The sequence below is a fragment of the Cavia porcellus genome, unplaced genomic scaffold (genome assembly GCF_034190915.1).
Source record: "Cavia porcellus strain 051 isolate PalLab524CR breed Dunkin Hartley unplaced genomic scaffold, mCavPor4.1 scaffold_2, whole genome shotgun sequence".
NCBI lineage: Eukaryota > Metazoa > Chordata > Mammalia > Rodentia > Caviidae > Cavia > Cavia porcellus.
In genome coordinates this window covers 39,223,144-39,236,333 of record NW_026947485.1, presented here as the reverse complement: position 1 = coordinate 39,236,333, position 13,190 = coordinate 39,223,144, and the positions used below count along the sequence as shown (strand labels likewise).

At 40.0% G+C, this 13,190-nt stretch overlaps 1 protein-coding gene and 1 pseudogene across 2 annotated transcripts in view; one reads left to right on the top strand and one right to left on the bottom strand.

Annotated features, from left to right (window-relative positions):
- The window catches only part of Ahcyl2 (adenosylhomocysteinase like 2), a 208,659-nt gene that overhangs the window by 19,970 nt on the left and 175,499 nt on the right, over positions 1–13,190 (top strand). The gene's annotated exons all lie outside the window — the stretch shown is intronic.
- LOC111758400 (U2 spliceosomal RNA) lies at positions 6,923–7,042 on the bottom strand (annotated as a pseudogene).

Sequence of the window (13,190 nt, the reverse complement as noted above, 5' to 3'; positions counted from 1 at the left end):
TAAACTATTTTCATGTCATTTCTCAGAGATTTAGGCCTAGACAGTTATTACTAGTTTGGATAACAGCATAGGATGCCTAAAGGGATGGACATGGATAGTACACAGGAAATTGATATCTTTTCATTTGAAGGAGGGATCAGCATTTGTTAGTGTTTTTTTTAATTAATAAAAACATTCTGATTTTAATTCCTGAGTTGGGTCATTTTGAATAAAAAACACACATTTGAGATCTGTTCTCTATTTCTGCTTTTTCAGTTAACACTTCGTTGCAACATAGATAGAATCTGCCCATAAATTGAGCTGAAGGGTTTGTTTACAGTCTTTATTTTTTGTGTTGTGGTGCTTAGCCCATCATTTTTTCATCCTTTTTTTTTTGTTGTTTTTTTTTTTTTTTGAGATAGGGTCTCACTGTGTAGTTCATGCTGTTCTTTAACTCATCATATAGCCCAGGCTGGGCTTCAGATCTGTCTACCTCAGCCTCCCAAGTGTTGGGATTATAGGCCTATGCCAGCATACCCAGCCATTTGTTTTTTTCATGCTGCTTGATAATGATAACTCATATAGTTTGATAATAGTGATGATAGCTAAAAAAAAAAAAGTATTATTAATTCTTTGTTTATTTGTTGTACCGGGGATCGAACTCAGGACTTTGCACTTGCCAGGCAGGCTCTTATGCTGCTGAGCTGTATCTTTGGCATTATTAGTTTTAATATACTCATTAATTCTAAATTCTTTTACTGACACACTGTCTTAGAGTTATTGTAGTAGCTTATAACTTTTATGGTCCTTAATTATTTTGAGATATCCCAGAAATCTTTTTTTTTTTTCTTTTTGGTGTTTGTTCTTTTGAGACAGGGTCTTTCTGTGCAGTTTAGGCTGTTCTTGAGCTCATTTTATAGCCCAGGCTAGTCTAGAACTCTTAATGATCCTCCTGCCTTAGCCTCTCCAGTACTGGGATTACAAGCGTGCACCACACACCTGGTTTATCCCAGAAATCACTGAATGAGAATTTTTTCTCTTTCCCTTGGGGTAGTTATTTTAATCTCTTCTGTTTGTCTAGCCATTCTGCTGCATTTGTTCATTAGCTATCTGATTTGCTTTTGGTGAGTCTTGTAAAATTTAATGTTAGCACATAATAGGTATTTTCAGTAAATGTTTATGATTATCAAGCTGAACCCTAGACACAAACCATTGATTTATAAAACACATTTCTTTCTTTAGCAAATCAATTACTTTTGTCCTTTGAACATAACCTCTGATACAGTCATATCCATGAGCTTTAGTTTTAATTTTTAATAATTATATATAATACTGTTACATAGATCTTGTGTCAGATATTTTTGAAAATTAAGCCTTAAAAAGAACCAAGGGTTTTTAGGCTGTTTGGCTAGATAATAACAACAGTACAGTTTGTAGTGTAAGTCAACATGATGGTACTTGGCAATTTTAAAACATCACAGGTTTTCTTCAAGAGCATCAGGTTAAGTCAGTTAAGACTCCTTTGGTTTGAAACCTACCTTGTAGGTTTTACCATTGGATATACTTTGGTTATAGTAAGTCTATATTTCCTCTTGCTCTTTTTTTTTTTTAATCAGTACTGGGCATCAAACTCACGACCATGTGCTTGCAAAGCAGGCACTTATGCCGCTGAGCTAAATCACCAGCCACTATATTTCTTCTTGAAGATTCAGACTCAGCAGGAGGGCCACTAGCTTCAAAGGGAGCAATGGTGGCAAATAGTATTTTGGGATTTGATCAGACTCTTGAAGCATTTGTCCCAATATTAAGAAGAAAAGGAAAGAAGGGCACCCTAGGAAGGTAGGGAACTTTTCAAGATGTAGAATACCAAAGAAAACTCTTTTTTGTTGTTGGTTTTTTTTTTTTTCATTTTTATCGGTACCGGGGATCAAACTCACGACTGCCTGCTTGCAAGGCGGGCACTTATGCCACTGAGCTAAATCCCCAGCCCCCTTGGGGTTTTTTTTTGAGACAGGGTCTCACTATGTTTTTCAGGTTGGCCTCAAACTCATGGCAATCCTCCTGTCTCAGCCTCCCAAGTGCTAGAATGATAGGTGTGTGCCACCACACCTGGCAAGAAAGCTCTTTTTGGAGCATTTATAGTAATAATTAGTAGCACTGTGGTAAGCAATAGTTTGCTAATGGAAAAGCTGAATAAAGTGAAATGCGATTAGTGTTTGTTAAATGCCATTAAGTGCTATACTTACTGGTGGTCTAAGACTCCAGAGCAAATAGCTGTAAACACAAGAAATAAACACTGCATTTTGTGAAGGTAGCATTTTAGTTCCTTTTTCTGTAAAAATATGTAATTCCAGAGTTACAAGATTTTAATAAAGAAAAAAATTTTTGTCAATTTTGTGGATTAAATTTTGTAGGTTAAAAAAATTTTGAGGATTAAATTTAGGGCCTTATGCATACTAGACAAGCACTTTATCAGAGCTATAGCCCCAGCCCTAAAAGAAAAAAATTTTTAGCAGAGATGAGAACATAGACGTTTCAAAATACGCTTGTTTAGCTTTTTATGTTCAGTAATTTTTTTAGTATGTGTGTGGACAAAGTAAGCACTCAAATTCAGTAATTTCAGTAAAGGGGTAAAAAGTCAAAATTAAATTGGGCATGGTGGTGCACACCCATAATCTCAGTACTTTGGAGCCTGAGGCAGGAGGATCATTGTAAGTTTGAGGCCAGCCTGAACTACACAGTGAGACATTGTCTTAAAAAAAAGTCAGCATAGGGGCTGGGGATTTAGCTCAGTGGCATAAGCACCTGCCTTGCAAGCAGGCAGTCTGAGTTTGATCCCCAGTACCGATAAAAAAAAAATTTATATATATATATATATATTAAAGTCAGCATTATAAAAATAAGAAGTATTTTATGATTATATCATTTCTGCATATTATGATTTAGTGAGATCAAACAAAAAGTGGAAAAGTGAACATAAATTCTTGTTCTGTAGTACTTTTTTTGTCTTTTTTGAGACACAGTCTACCTCTGTAGTTTAGGCTGGCCTTGAGCTCACTTTGTAGCCCAGGCTGGTTATGATCTTCCAGGCTCAGCCTCCCAAGTGTGGAATTACAGATGTGCACCCTCTTCTGTAGTACTTTAACCAAAAGCTTCTATGACATAATATGAATATTCTGTTAAAGTATTGCAGAATAAGCACTCAGATGCATTTTTAATTTTATATTTGAAACATTAGCATAACATCCACCAAAGATAACTTGTAGATTGTTAGAATTGGATTTTGAGTGAAAATGGTATTGGTTGTTGGTCTAAGAAGTAGCTTTGAAAATATCCTAAGGTAGGGGTCAGTATGGTAGTTACAAGGATACAGGGAGGACAGAAGTAGCTAATGAGAGAACATTGGATACAAAGAATCATTAATGGAAAGAAGGAAGAAAAATACTAGCAAGATTATATTAGCCTACAGTAATATGATTTTACCTTAGTGTGACTCCTTGTACATTTTAAACTAGTTAAACCCATTATCTTATTTGATACAGAAATAGTTTGAAATATAGTAGATGACTTCTTTGTGTAATATGTTAATTTCACAGAAAGTGATTCCTTTATTTTCAAAAAATTATAATAAAACATCTTTGCAAAATAAAACAAAACAACAATAAAACATTGATGCTTTATATTGAATAATTTTGTACTTATTGTACAATGCAGAGCCTGAGAAGGAATTAATTAATTTACTTATTTGTCTCACAGGAAAAAAAAGCTTTAATTGGAAAGTTAGAGGAATTACAGGGAAGTACTCCAGTTTAGGTAGCTGTAAATGTTTTTATTTTTGTTTTGTTTAGCTACATTCCCCAGGCTGATTTTTTTCTTTAATGTTTATTTGAGCAGCCATCTTTTTTTTTTTTTAAACCCATTTGAAACATTGGGAAATTGAACTCATGGCCTCCCGCCTGCCTGACATATCCCTGGCCCCACAGATTGTATTTCAAAGAGGAAAAACTGTGTAAATAACCTGAAGGCAACTTTATAGTGTTCTCTCAGGCTAGGCTTTAGGCAGAGGTTGGGAAGAAGGAAAGGATTCAGTGGTTTGAGAAAAGTAGTGAAAACTTGAAATACCTTTTTGGTGAGTATAAGCCCCACATCAGAATTGCAGTAGGGTTTCTGAATTAAGCAGAAAATAAATTTTCTGGTAGCTATGTTTAAAAAAAGTAAAAAGAAACAAGATAAATTAATTTTAGTAATATCTGTGTATTATAGTCGACCCAATAAATCCAAAATGTTATCCTAACAATCAGTATAAAAATAAAGATATCTACTATTAAATAGCATACTTCAAGGATAATTAAGATCCCCAGCTGTGGTGGTGTGTACCTGTAATCCGAGCACTTGGCAGGCTTGGCCTAGTAGGTAGAGTGAGTTCAAGGCCAGCCTGGATTATACAGCAAGACCTTCTCTCAAAAGAAAAAGAAAGAGAGAGAAAAAGAAAGAAAAAGAAACTGTGGGGCTGGAGATTTAGCTCAGTGGCATAAACGCCTACTTTGCAAGCAGGCAGTCGTAAGTTTGATCCCTGGTACCGATAAAAATGAGAAAGACAAAAAAAAAAAAAAAAAAAGCTCTGGCTCTGAGTTACAGCCCTGACCCTTTCTGTTTCACTTTTTTAATATTTTGAGACAGGGTCTCACTAAGTCACGTACACTGGCTTGGAATCTTGATTTTCTTGCCTCATCAGCCTTCTAGAGTGGTAGGGTTACAGATGTGGCTGCCACACTTGACTTGTTTTCAGTATTTTTCAGGACTGTAATGAACATCTTTATTTCTATGTATTGAATGTATTTGCATTTGTCTGTAGAATAAATTCTTACAAATGGCATTTCTAGGTAAAATAATATATTTAAAAAATTTTATATAGTCAGATGCAATATTGTAACAACACATTCAACTAGTAATGTCAGAATACATTTTTTTTCTTAAATAAACTAATTCTACAAACTGAATTATAAGAGGAAACAAAATTTTAAAGTAATAAATATTTATTGTGCTGTCCTAATTGAAGAAGTGTGGATACCACCTTTGTCTGGACATGACTTTTTTGACTGTTCCCAGGGAAGCTGTTAAGGTTCCAGAAGATGGATTGAAAACACTGGTTCTAATCTAGCTCCCTTTATTTTATTATGAAAAAAGAAAGTTCTAAAGAAATGAAGCCATTTTCCAGGACTGCCAAAATGTAGAAAAAGATGAACTATAGAATCTTCAGAGAAGCACATGAATAACTCTAATGTATATCTAAGTGTTTAGTGTAACAAGAAAACCTTTTTTTTTTTTTTTTTTTTTAGTACCAGCTGCCTTTACACCGAGATACAGTCCAGCCTTTATTTTTTGAGAGAGGGTCTCATTACATTGCCGAGGCTAGGCTCAGACTTGTGATCTTCCTCACCCTTCCAGATTCATCACCACATCCATCAGAATCAAACCTTTGTTTTTTCCAAATAGTTGTCTCCATGTTCACACACATTAAATACATACTGCATATTACAGAAGAAGAATCAAACCTTTAAAAAATACATTCACTGTTGAATTTTGTTTTTGTAAGCATCATGGTTAGTAGATGTTTAGGGAACTAAAGGCATCATTGAAGTAGAATAGGGAAGTTGGTGGTTTAAGGGAGGAGGTCCTAGTTGACATCCTGACAGCTGATGTGAATAGTCAAAAGGGCAAAGAACAACTCAGGAGGATGAGGAGGTAGGAGATAAAAGGATCTGGAGCATCAAGCCCAGGGTCTGGTGCACATCCTGATTAGTGGAGGTATAGACTAGAGTGACTATATCTCTTGAGGGAGGGTGGCACTTAATGAGAATGTAGGTTCCATATGCTCAGTGATGCAGCAGTTGTTTCCCTGGGTATTTATCTGAAAAAAAATTCTAACACAGGTCCACACAGGGTTTTTAGTACAGAGTTGTTTGTACTTGTGGAAAATAGTTTCATTGTCCATACCTGCTCCCCAAAGATGAGTAAAATATGATGGATTTGTACCACAGAGTACCATTAGGCAATTTGAAGTAATGGACTAAATGTACATCTGGCGATGTGATGAATCAACATGATGAATCTTACCTGAAATATGTAACAGTAGTACTTAAGTAAATTAAAAAATACATGTACGTAAAACATTGCATGGTGTGTAACATTTTAACATATTATTGTTGAGAACATTTTAACACATTAAATACATTGTAGTGGTTGCTTCCTGTGGTGGTGATGGGAATAGGTAAAGTAAAAATGCATGGATGTATCTATGCGAAATGTTGTTGACTTTTGATGCATCTCCTGGATGAAGAAGAGAAGAGGACCTCTGTGAGCCAGTTCACACAGGCCTACCATTGTTACTATCCTTAGGAATAGAATTTCTGGTAACCAATTATCATTGGAATACATATATATTTTTGTTATTCGAACTAGAAGTGAATGTTTGGAATTCATAGTTCTGAATTGTTGTTAATTACTTTTAATTTTTTACCTTTATTCTTTCTTCATTTTTTTTCTGTTACTATATATTTTGTTTAGTTGTTGCTTTTAATATACCAGCCTCATCATTAATGCCTGATTTAGGTACTAATTCTATAACCAGCACTGTGTTATCAATTTTAGAAAATAATATTGTTTATATAAGAACCTTTTCAACAACCTTTCAGATGATCTTTTTTTTATTAAAATTTGGAATACTAAATACTTAGAATGTTTAGTTGTTGCTTTTAATATACCTATCTCATCATTAAGGCCTGATTTAGGTAATACTTCTATAACCAGCACTATATTATCAATTTTAGAAAATAATACTTTTAATCTACATGAAAAACTTTTCAATGTCCTTTCAGATGATTTTTTTTTTAAATTAAAGCTTGGAATATTAAATACTTGGAATTAAGTAGTCACTACTTTGATTCATTACCTTTTATGAAATTTATGTTATCTTGCTTTTCCTATAAGAAATAAGAAATTCTGTTTAAACTGGTAAGAACAGATACTACACTTGATCTTAGCCAAAAGGCTGAAAAGTGGTTAGAAGAACCCAACTGTCTGGGAGCCTGAGGCAGGAGGGTTACAGGTTTGAGGCCGTCCTAGGCAATACTGTGAGAATTTGTCTAAAAATAAATAAATAAATAAATAAAACGAAAAGGAGACCTGTGTGGTGTTACACGGCTGTAATCCCAGCATTGTGGGAAGCTGAGGCAGGGGGATGGTGAGTTCAAGCCCAGCCTGGGGATTTTAGCAAGATTCTGTCTCAAAATAAAAAAGAGGTTGGTCTGGGGTATATGTTAGTGCCAAGGCGGTGGATTCAACCTCTAATACTGGGAAAAAGTAAATAAATACAGGATAAAATTAAAAAGGATTGGTGATACAGTTAGTGGTAGAGTGCTTGCCTTGTGTGCATGAGGCCCCTAGGTCTAATCCCTAGTACCACAAAAAGCAAAAATAAAATTTAAAAATTCTGACTTCCCCCATCAAATCCAAGTTGTTCCCTGAAATAACAGTAGAAGCATGGATAAAATGAATATAGGAAATAAATAGGTCTTACCTTTCAGCATTTTTTGTTGCTAAACCAAGTCTTTTTCTAGGTCATGAACTTTTGAGTAGACTGAGGTTTGAACTGGCCTCAATTAAGATTTTTCGCTGTACTTGTTGTACCTCCCAGGCTCCAGATTAGCAACTAGCGAAAAGGAGCTGTGCTGGAATTACAGTCACCTTGGCAACCATTGTAATGTTAATGAGCATCTTCTGGAAGGAAGTTGAGAGTGTGGGCACTTGTTAGGGCATTCCTTTATACAACTAGAGCAGACTAGCATTTTGCCATTTAAAAATTCTGATGTTGTTGCTCTTTGGTTATTTTTTGAGTCTTGTGTTATCCCAGCAGTTTTTAGTTTTTTGAGGCACTAATGCCGTGTTCTAATATTTATATAAAATAGAAAAATACCTGACATGATTTTCTTGCTTCTCCTTTGTACACATTAAAGACCTCTTTTTTTTTTTTTAACTTTGTCAACACTATTTTGCTTATTTTTTAGTATTAGGGATTGAACCTTTACACTGAGTTACATCCTGGCCTTTGTTCAGTTTCATTGTATTTATTTAGCCTTTTTTTAAGTCAGGGTCTCACTGCATAGCCCAAGCTGCACTTGAAGTCTTGATCCCCCTATCTCAGCCTCTTGAAAGCTGGTGATGCACCATCACACTCATTCCAGCACTACCTTTTTCTCACTGCCTTCTGGCCCTGATGGTGTTGCTCTACACCAAATCTCTCAAACACAAAGGAAGTTTCTGATAGAGTTATTTCCAAAAGATGAAAAATATTAACAAAAGATGAGAAATATAAAATAAAAAGCGGCCTTTGTTCTGAGAACACGGAGAGAGATGACCGGCACCCCACCGCTGGCGTCCGGCGATCTCTCTGGCGGACACGCGGCGTGGGGGCCTGTAAATAACCTCGGTTTGGGGTGGAACCTAAGGCGGGCATTAGGGATACACAGGTAGCCCATTGGTCCTAGGTTTGGCGCCATATGTAAATTCCCAGGGGCGGGAAGATGGCGTCACAGGTAACTTCCTAGGGGCAGGGCAAGATGGGGCTTCCTGCTTCCGGTTGTGGCTTTCCTGGCTACAGTGTCCTGTCTGGGCCAAAACCTTTCATATCCCGTCTTATGGTTATTATTATGAAAAGGGGCGAAGATTTCTCTCTTTAACTACTTCCTGCTGGCAAAGGGCGCTGTACTGGAGCCTAGGGGAGTCGACGGGATGAAGGTTGATGCCCAGGTAGACGCTGGTGCCAGGTGTTTTGGCCAGGACAACTTCACTGGTGAATGCACGTATGTCAGACTGGAAAAACAAAGAGACAAAATGTTATGAGGAGACATGGCACTGTCATATTTAAGGACCCAGGTGAGGTAGAAGGAAAGGTACCTTTGATTTAGACATATCATTCTATCAGGACCATGTTGAGGTAGAAGCATTTCCACAGTAAGGCAGAATTCTGAAAATTAAACGTGGGGTTAGGAGGAGTAGAGTTATGAGAGGTGATTACTCCCCCATCTGAAAGCATAAAAGTTAAGATGTTAGGTTGGTGAGGCTTGTCTCTGGTATGCATGATGTTGGAGTCTATAGGCAATACTGCTAAAGAGTCCTGCTGTAAAAATGATCATTAATAGAATGTAAGAAATTAGGAACCAAAGTGGATAACAAAACATGACTTAGCCTTTTAACTGTGGCTGCGAGGCCTTTGTGGATGGAGACGGGTAGGCAACAGAAGATGAGATGACCACTCAGAATGATGAGATTTAGGGCTGGGAGGGCACCTCTTAGCCTGAGTGATGTGAAACCAGGATGGGAGTCCAGCAACTTTGACTTAGGCATGGGTCGCTGTAACCTGGTTGTAGTCCTTGGAATCATTTGCTGTAACAGAACTTTAGCAAGTGTGAGAAAGGCTTTTATGTATCCTGAAAAAGTATAAACCAAGTAAGAAGACTGGGATCTGCACAAAATAGGCCCTGTTTGTAAATGGCATAGGTTGACCATCAATACCCTGTCATAGAGATTGAGGACTTAATATAGCAGCCTGAATACTCAGGAAGAACTCTGTATATATGGCCTCTATGTCCACAAATATAGAGAATGTCTTACCTGAGACTTTAGTGTGACTTGGAATCTGAGATGGACACCTTAAAGGGGGCTGTTGTTGCCCTGAACTTTCTCAGTCTTCAGCAGCGATTTTCTGTCGGTGACGAATTTGGCAGTGTCAACATTTCCTGTGAGGGCTAGGATGACTTACCCACTCTCTGGTGGCTAGGACAGTCCAGTAGCCCTGGAGTAAGGTCTCAAAGAATGCCAGGATGGGACATTTTCTTGCCCAGTATCTTCTGCTGCATTTGAGCGTGGTCCATGGAGGGGGCAGGCAGCTCCACCTTGTGTAGGTTTACCTGTCTCAGAACTCCAAGTGTCACAAGTGTTAAAAATATAAAAAACCATATTAAGATCTCTATAAGGTTTGAAGGTCAAGTTTTGCCTTTTTGTTTGGGATTTGAACTATAGTAGAATTAAGTAAGTATGCAGGAATTTAATATTGGCATTTGGATTAGAGAGCAGGCTTTATCTGGATGGCATACCACTTTTTATAGGGTGACACGTAGAATTAACAAAGCTTTAGTCTACCAAACAAGGCTTTAATGGAAACATTTTGCAGTAAAGGTTTAGCAATCTTATGAATAAATCAATCAAAACTGATCTAATACTGTCAAATTCTGAACACATTTACTTTTAAAGTTGTTATTTGCAGTAGTATGAACCAAGACAAATAAAACTTTGAAGAAAACCCTTGTCTTGAAATAGAGCTAGTGGTTCCCAGCAAAAAGGAATTTATAACCTTAGTTGTTAAACAGGAGATTGGTGAAGGCTTTGATTGATAAACAAGGCTGGTAAAATTATCAGGTGGCCAATAACCTTGATTAAATGGTTTGAGAATTGTAATAAAAAAGCATCTTTTGAGCGGAGCCAAATTGTAAAAAAAAAGCATGCCTGAGCAGAGCCGCTGAGCTGCTGTTTCGCGGCACTCCGGCAGAGCACGCCCAGTGGGTGGGGCAAGCGCTGGGATGTAGCGCGCAGGGGTGGGCTCGGACTGCCCCCGGAAACGTGTAAGGTGGCAGCAGCGGCGATGACGGCGCATGGGGGAGGGAGGGGCTGGGACGGCGCATGGGGGAGGGGCTGGGAGGCGGCCCGACACAGTGCGCAAAGCTGGAACTGCTTGCAGGGCTCGAGGATTAGAAAGCCAATTTAGGAACACAGCTCGGTTTTGATTAGCCTCCTGGACCTGTTTTAAAAGTTTGTTATAGTTAGTATGTTTGACCTGCTCTGGCACAGCTATAGGCCCAGAGTCATTATAAACGTCCTTAAAATGTAAATCATAACAATTAGTAATAAATTTAAATTGCCTGATATAATTCTGTGGGTCAACAGAAAAGCTACCTAATTTATGGGCAATCTGGGATAGATCAGAAAGGGAAAAAGGCACATGGATATTAACAAGCCCCTTGGGGCCAGCTTGGTCCCGAAGCGGTAGCAGAGCCTGAGGAGATTCCGGAGCAGAGGGCCACTGAGCAGCCATCCTTCCGGTAGGCGCATGTGAGCAATCATCTGTAGAACGGCTACAGAGCTGCTGCCGGTCACCCTGGGAAACATGAGCAGATGGCGTCTCACTGTGTGCCTTGCAGTGAGAGGACTGCTGTCGGCAGCACAATGAAGCGTCATGTGCACTGCAACAGGGTGGCTGTTGTAGTTCACAAGAGGAGCCACAAGGAGACGCCTGTTGACAGTGAAGGCCCTGGAAACATGGCGGCGCCCTGTCACGTGACCCAAAACATGGCGGCGCCCTGTCGCCATGTGGCCCTCCGGAACATGGCGGCCCCATGCCACGTGGCAGAGGGTTGCAACATGGCGACTGTTCCCTGCGCAAGCTGGAACAATCACGCGACCTGCTGGAAGAACATAGCGACCAAGACCTAGTATGGTGGGCGGGCGGTGAGAATGCTGTAGGGGATACAGAATTCTCAGGAGAAGTCAGAGACTGAGAGGAAGCACTAACAGAGGGATCAGAGCCGCTGGGAGAGTTATGGGTCCCAGGAGAAGGCGGGGGAGAGGATGGAACATCGGGAGATAACTTCGACACAGAGGGATTAGAGCTGCTGGGAGAGTTATGGGTCCTGGAAGGCGGAGAGGGAGACGATCGTACAGTGGGAGGTATCTGCAATGGAGAGGGATTAGAGCTGCTGAGAGAATCAGGCATAGGGGGAGGAGAGCGCGGTCCGGCGGGAGGTAACGGCAGGGAATGAGTTTGGTGGTAGGCAGGCAGTGGCCGGGAAAACAAGGGAGGGCAGGATGGAAAAGTTTGTGGCGCAGTAGACTTAGCTAAAAGTATCTCAGCGGGAGCACAAGACTTAATGAGAGATGGGCGTGTTCTCAGAATAAGAAAGGCTTGGACATAAGGGAGTTCTAATAACTTGTTGCCAGCTTGACAAAAATCGTACAAGTTCCTGAGAATGCAGGGGTCAAATGTTCCTTTTTTGGGCCAAGGCTTGCCGATAAGCGGGTAGGTTGGCCAGACCTCCTGGCAGTAAAAAGTTAGTTGTTTAGTTTTTATGGTACCTTTAATTTTTAGAGTACGTAAATTGGAAATTAGGCATTGCAAAGGCGTCTTTTGGGAGTTAGAAAATACGTTCCCCATGACTGATTCAGGCAAGAAAAAAAAACCGGAGGTCCAGAAAAAATCGTCACTTATTTGTGGTACCACGCGGCGGCTACGGTTCCAAACCGTAAACTCCAGTCGTCACTGAGAGATTTACGAATGGAGTCTACGTGGGGTCAGTAACAGTTTTGCCCGTGAAAGCGCAAGGCTTTAAGGGAAGTGAGGCATTCTTTCAGTGTGGGCGGTCCCAAAAATCTCTGCTTTGGGCTATCCGAACCCAAAGAACGTGAGAGATTTTGTGGGTGCAGGTTTGCCCAGAAAAAACCCTGCCCTGGGCGGTCCTAAGGACGTGAAAATGCACAGACCCACGCAGACGGGGAGAACATTCCACTGGGGCTGCCCAGTGCAAAAAGTTCCCCGGGGAGTGCTCACCTGAAATCAGTCTGGCCGATGCGGAGTGCAGGCGGCTGGCGACAGGAACGTCTTGGGAGAGGAAAAAGCTCGGGATTAATCCAGGATGTTATCTGGTTATCGGCGAGGAAACTCTGGGTATGTGGCCCAAGAGTCAGTTGCCTGCCGATCGAGTCACGGTACCAAATGATAGAGTTATTTCCAAAAGATGAAAAATATTAACAAAAGATGAGAAATATAAAATAAAAAGCGGCCTTTATTCTGAGAACACGGAGAGAGATGACCGGCACCCCACCGCTGGCGTCCGGCGATCTCTCCGGCGGACACGCGGCGTGGGGGCCTGTAAATAACCTCGGTTTGGGGTGGAACCTAAGGCGGGCATTAGGGATACACAGGTAGCCCATTGGTCCTAGGTTTGGCGCCATATGTAAATTCCCAGGGGCGGGAAGATGGCGTCACAGGTAACTTCCTAGGGGCAGGGCAAGATGGGGCTTCCTGCTTCCAGTTGTGGCTTTCCTGGCTACAGTGTCCTGTCTGGGCCAAAACCTTTCAGTTTCTGGAGAAGTAGAGTAGT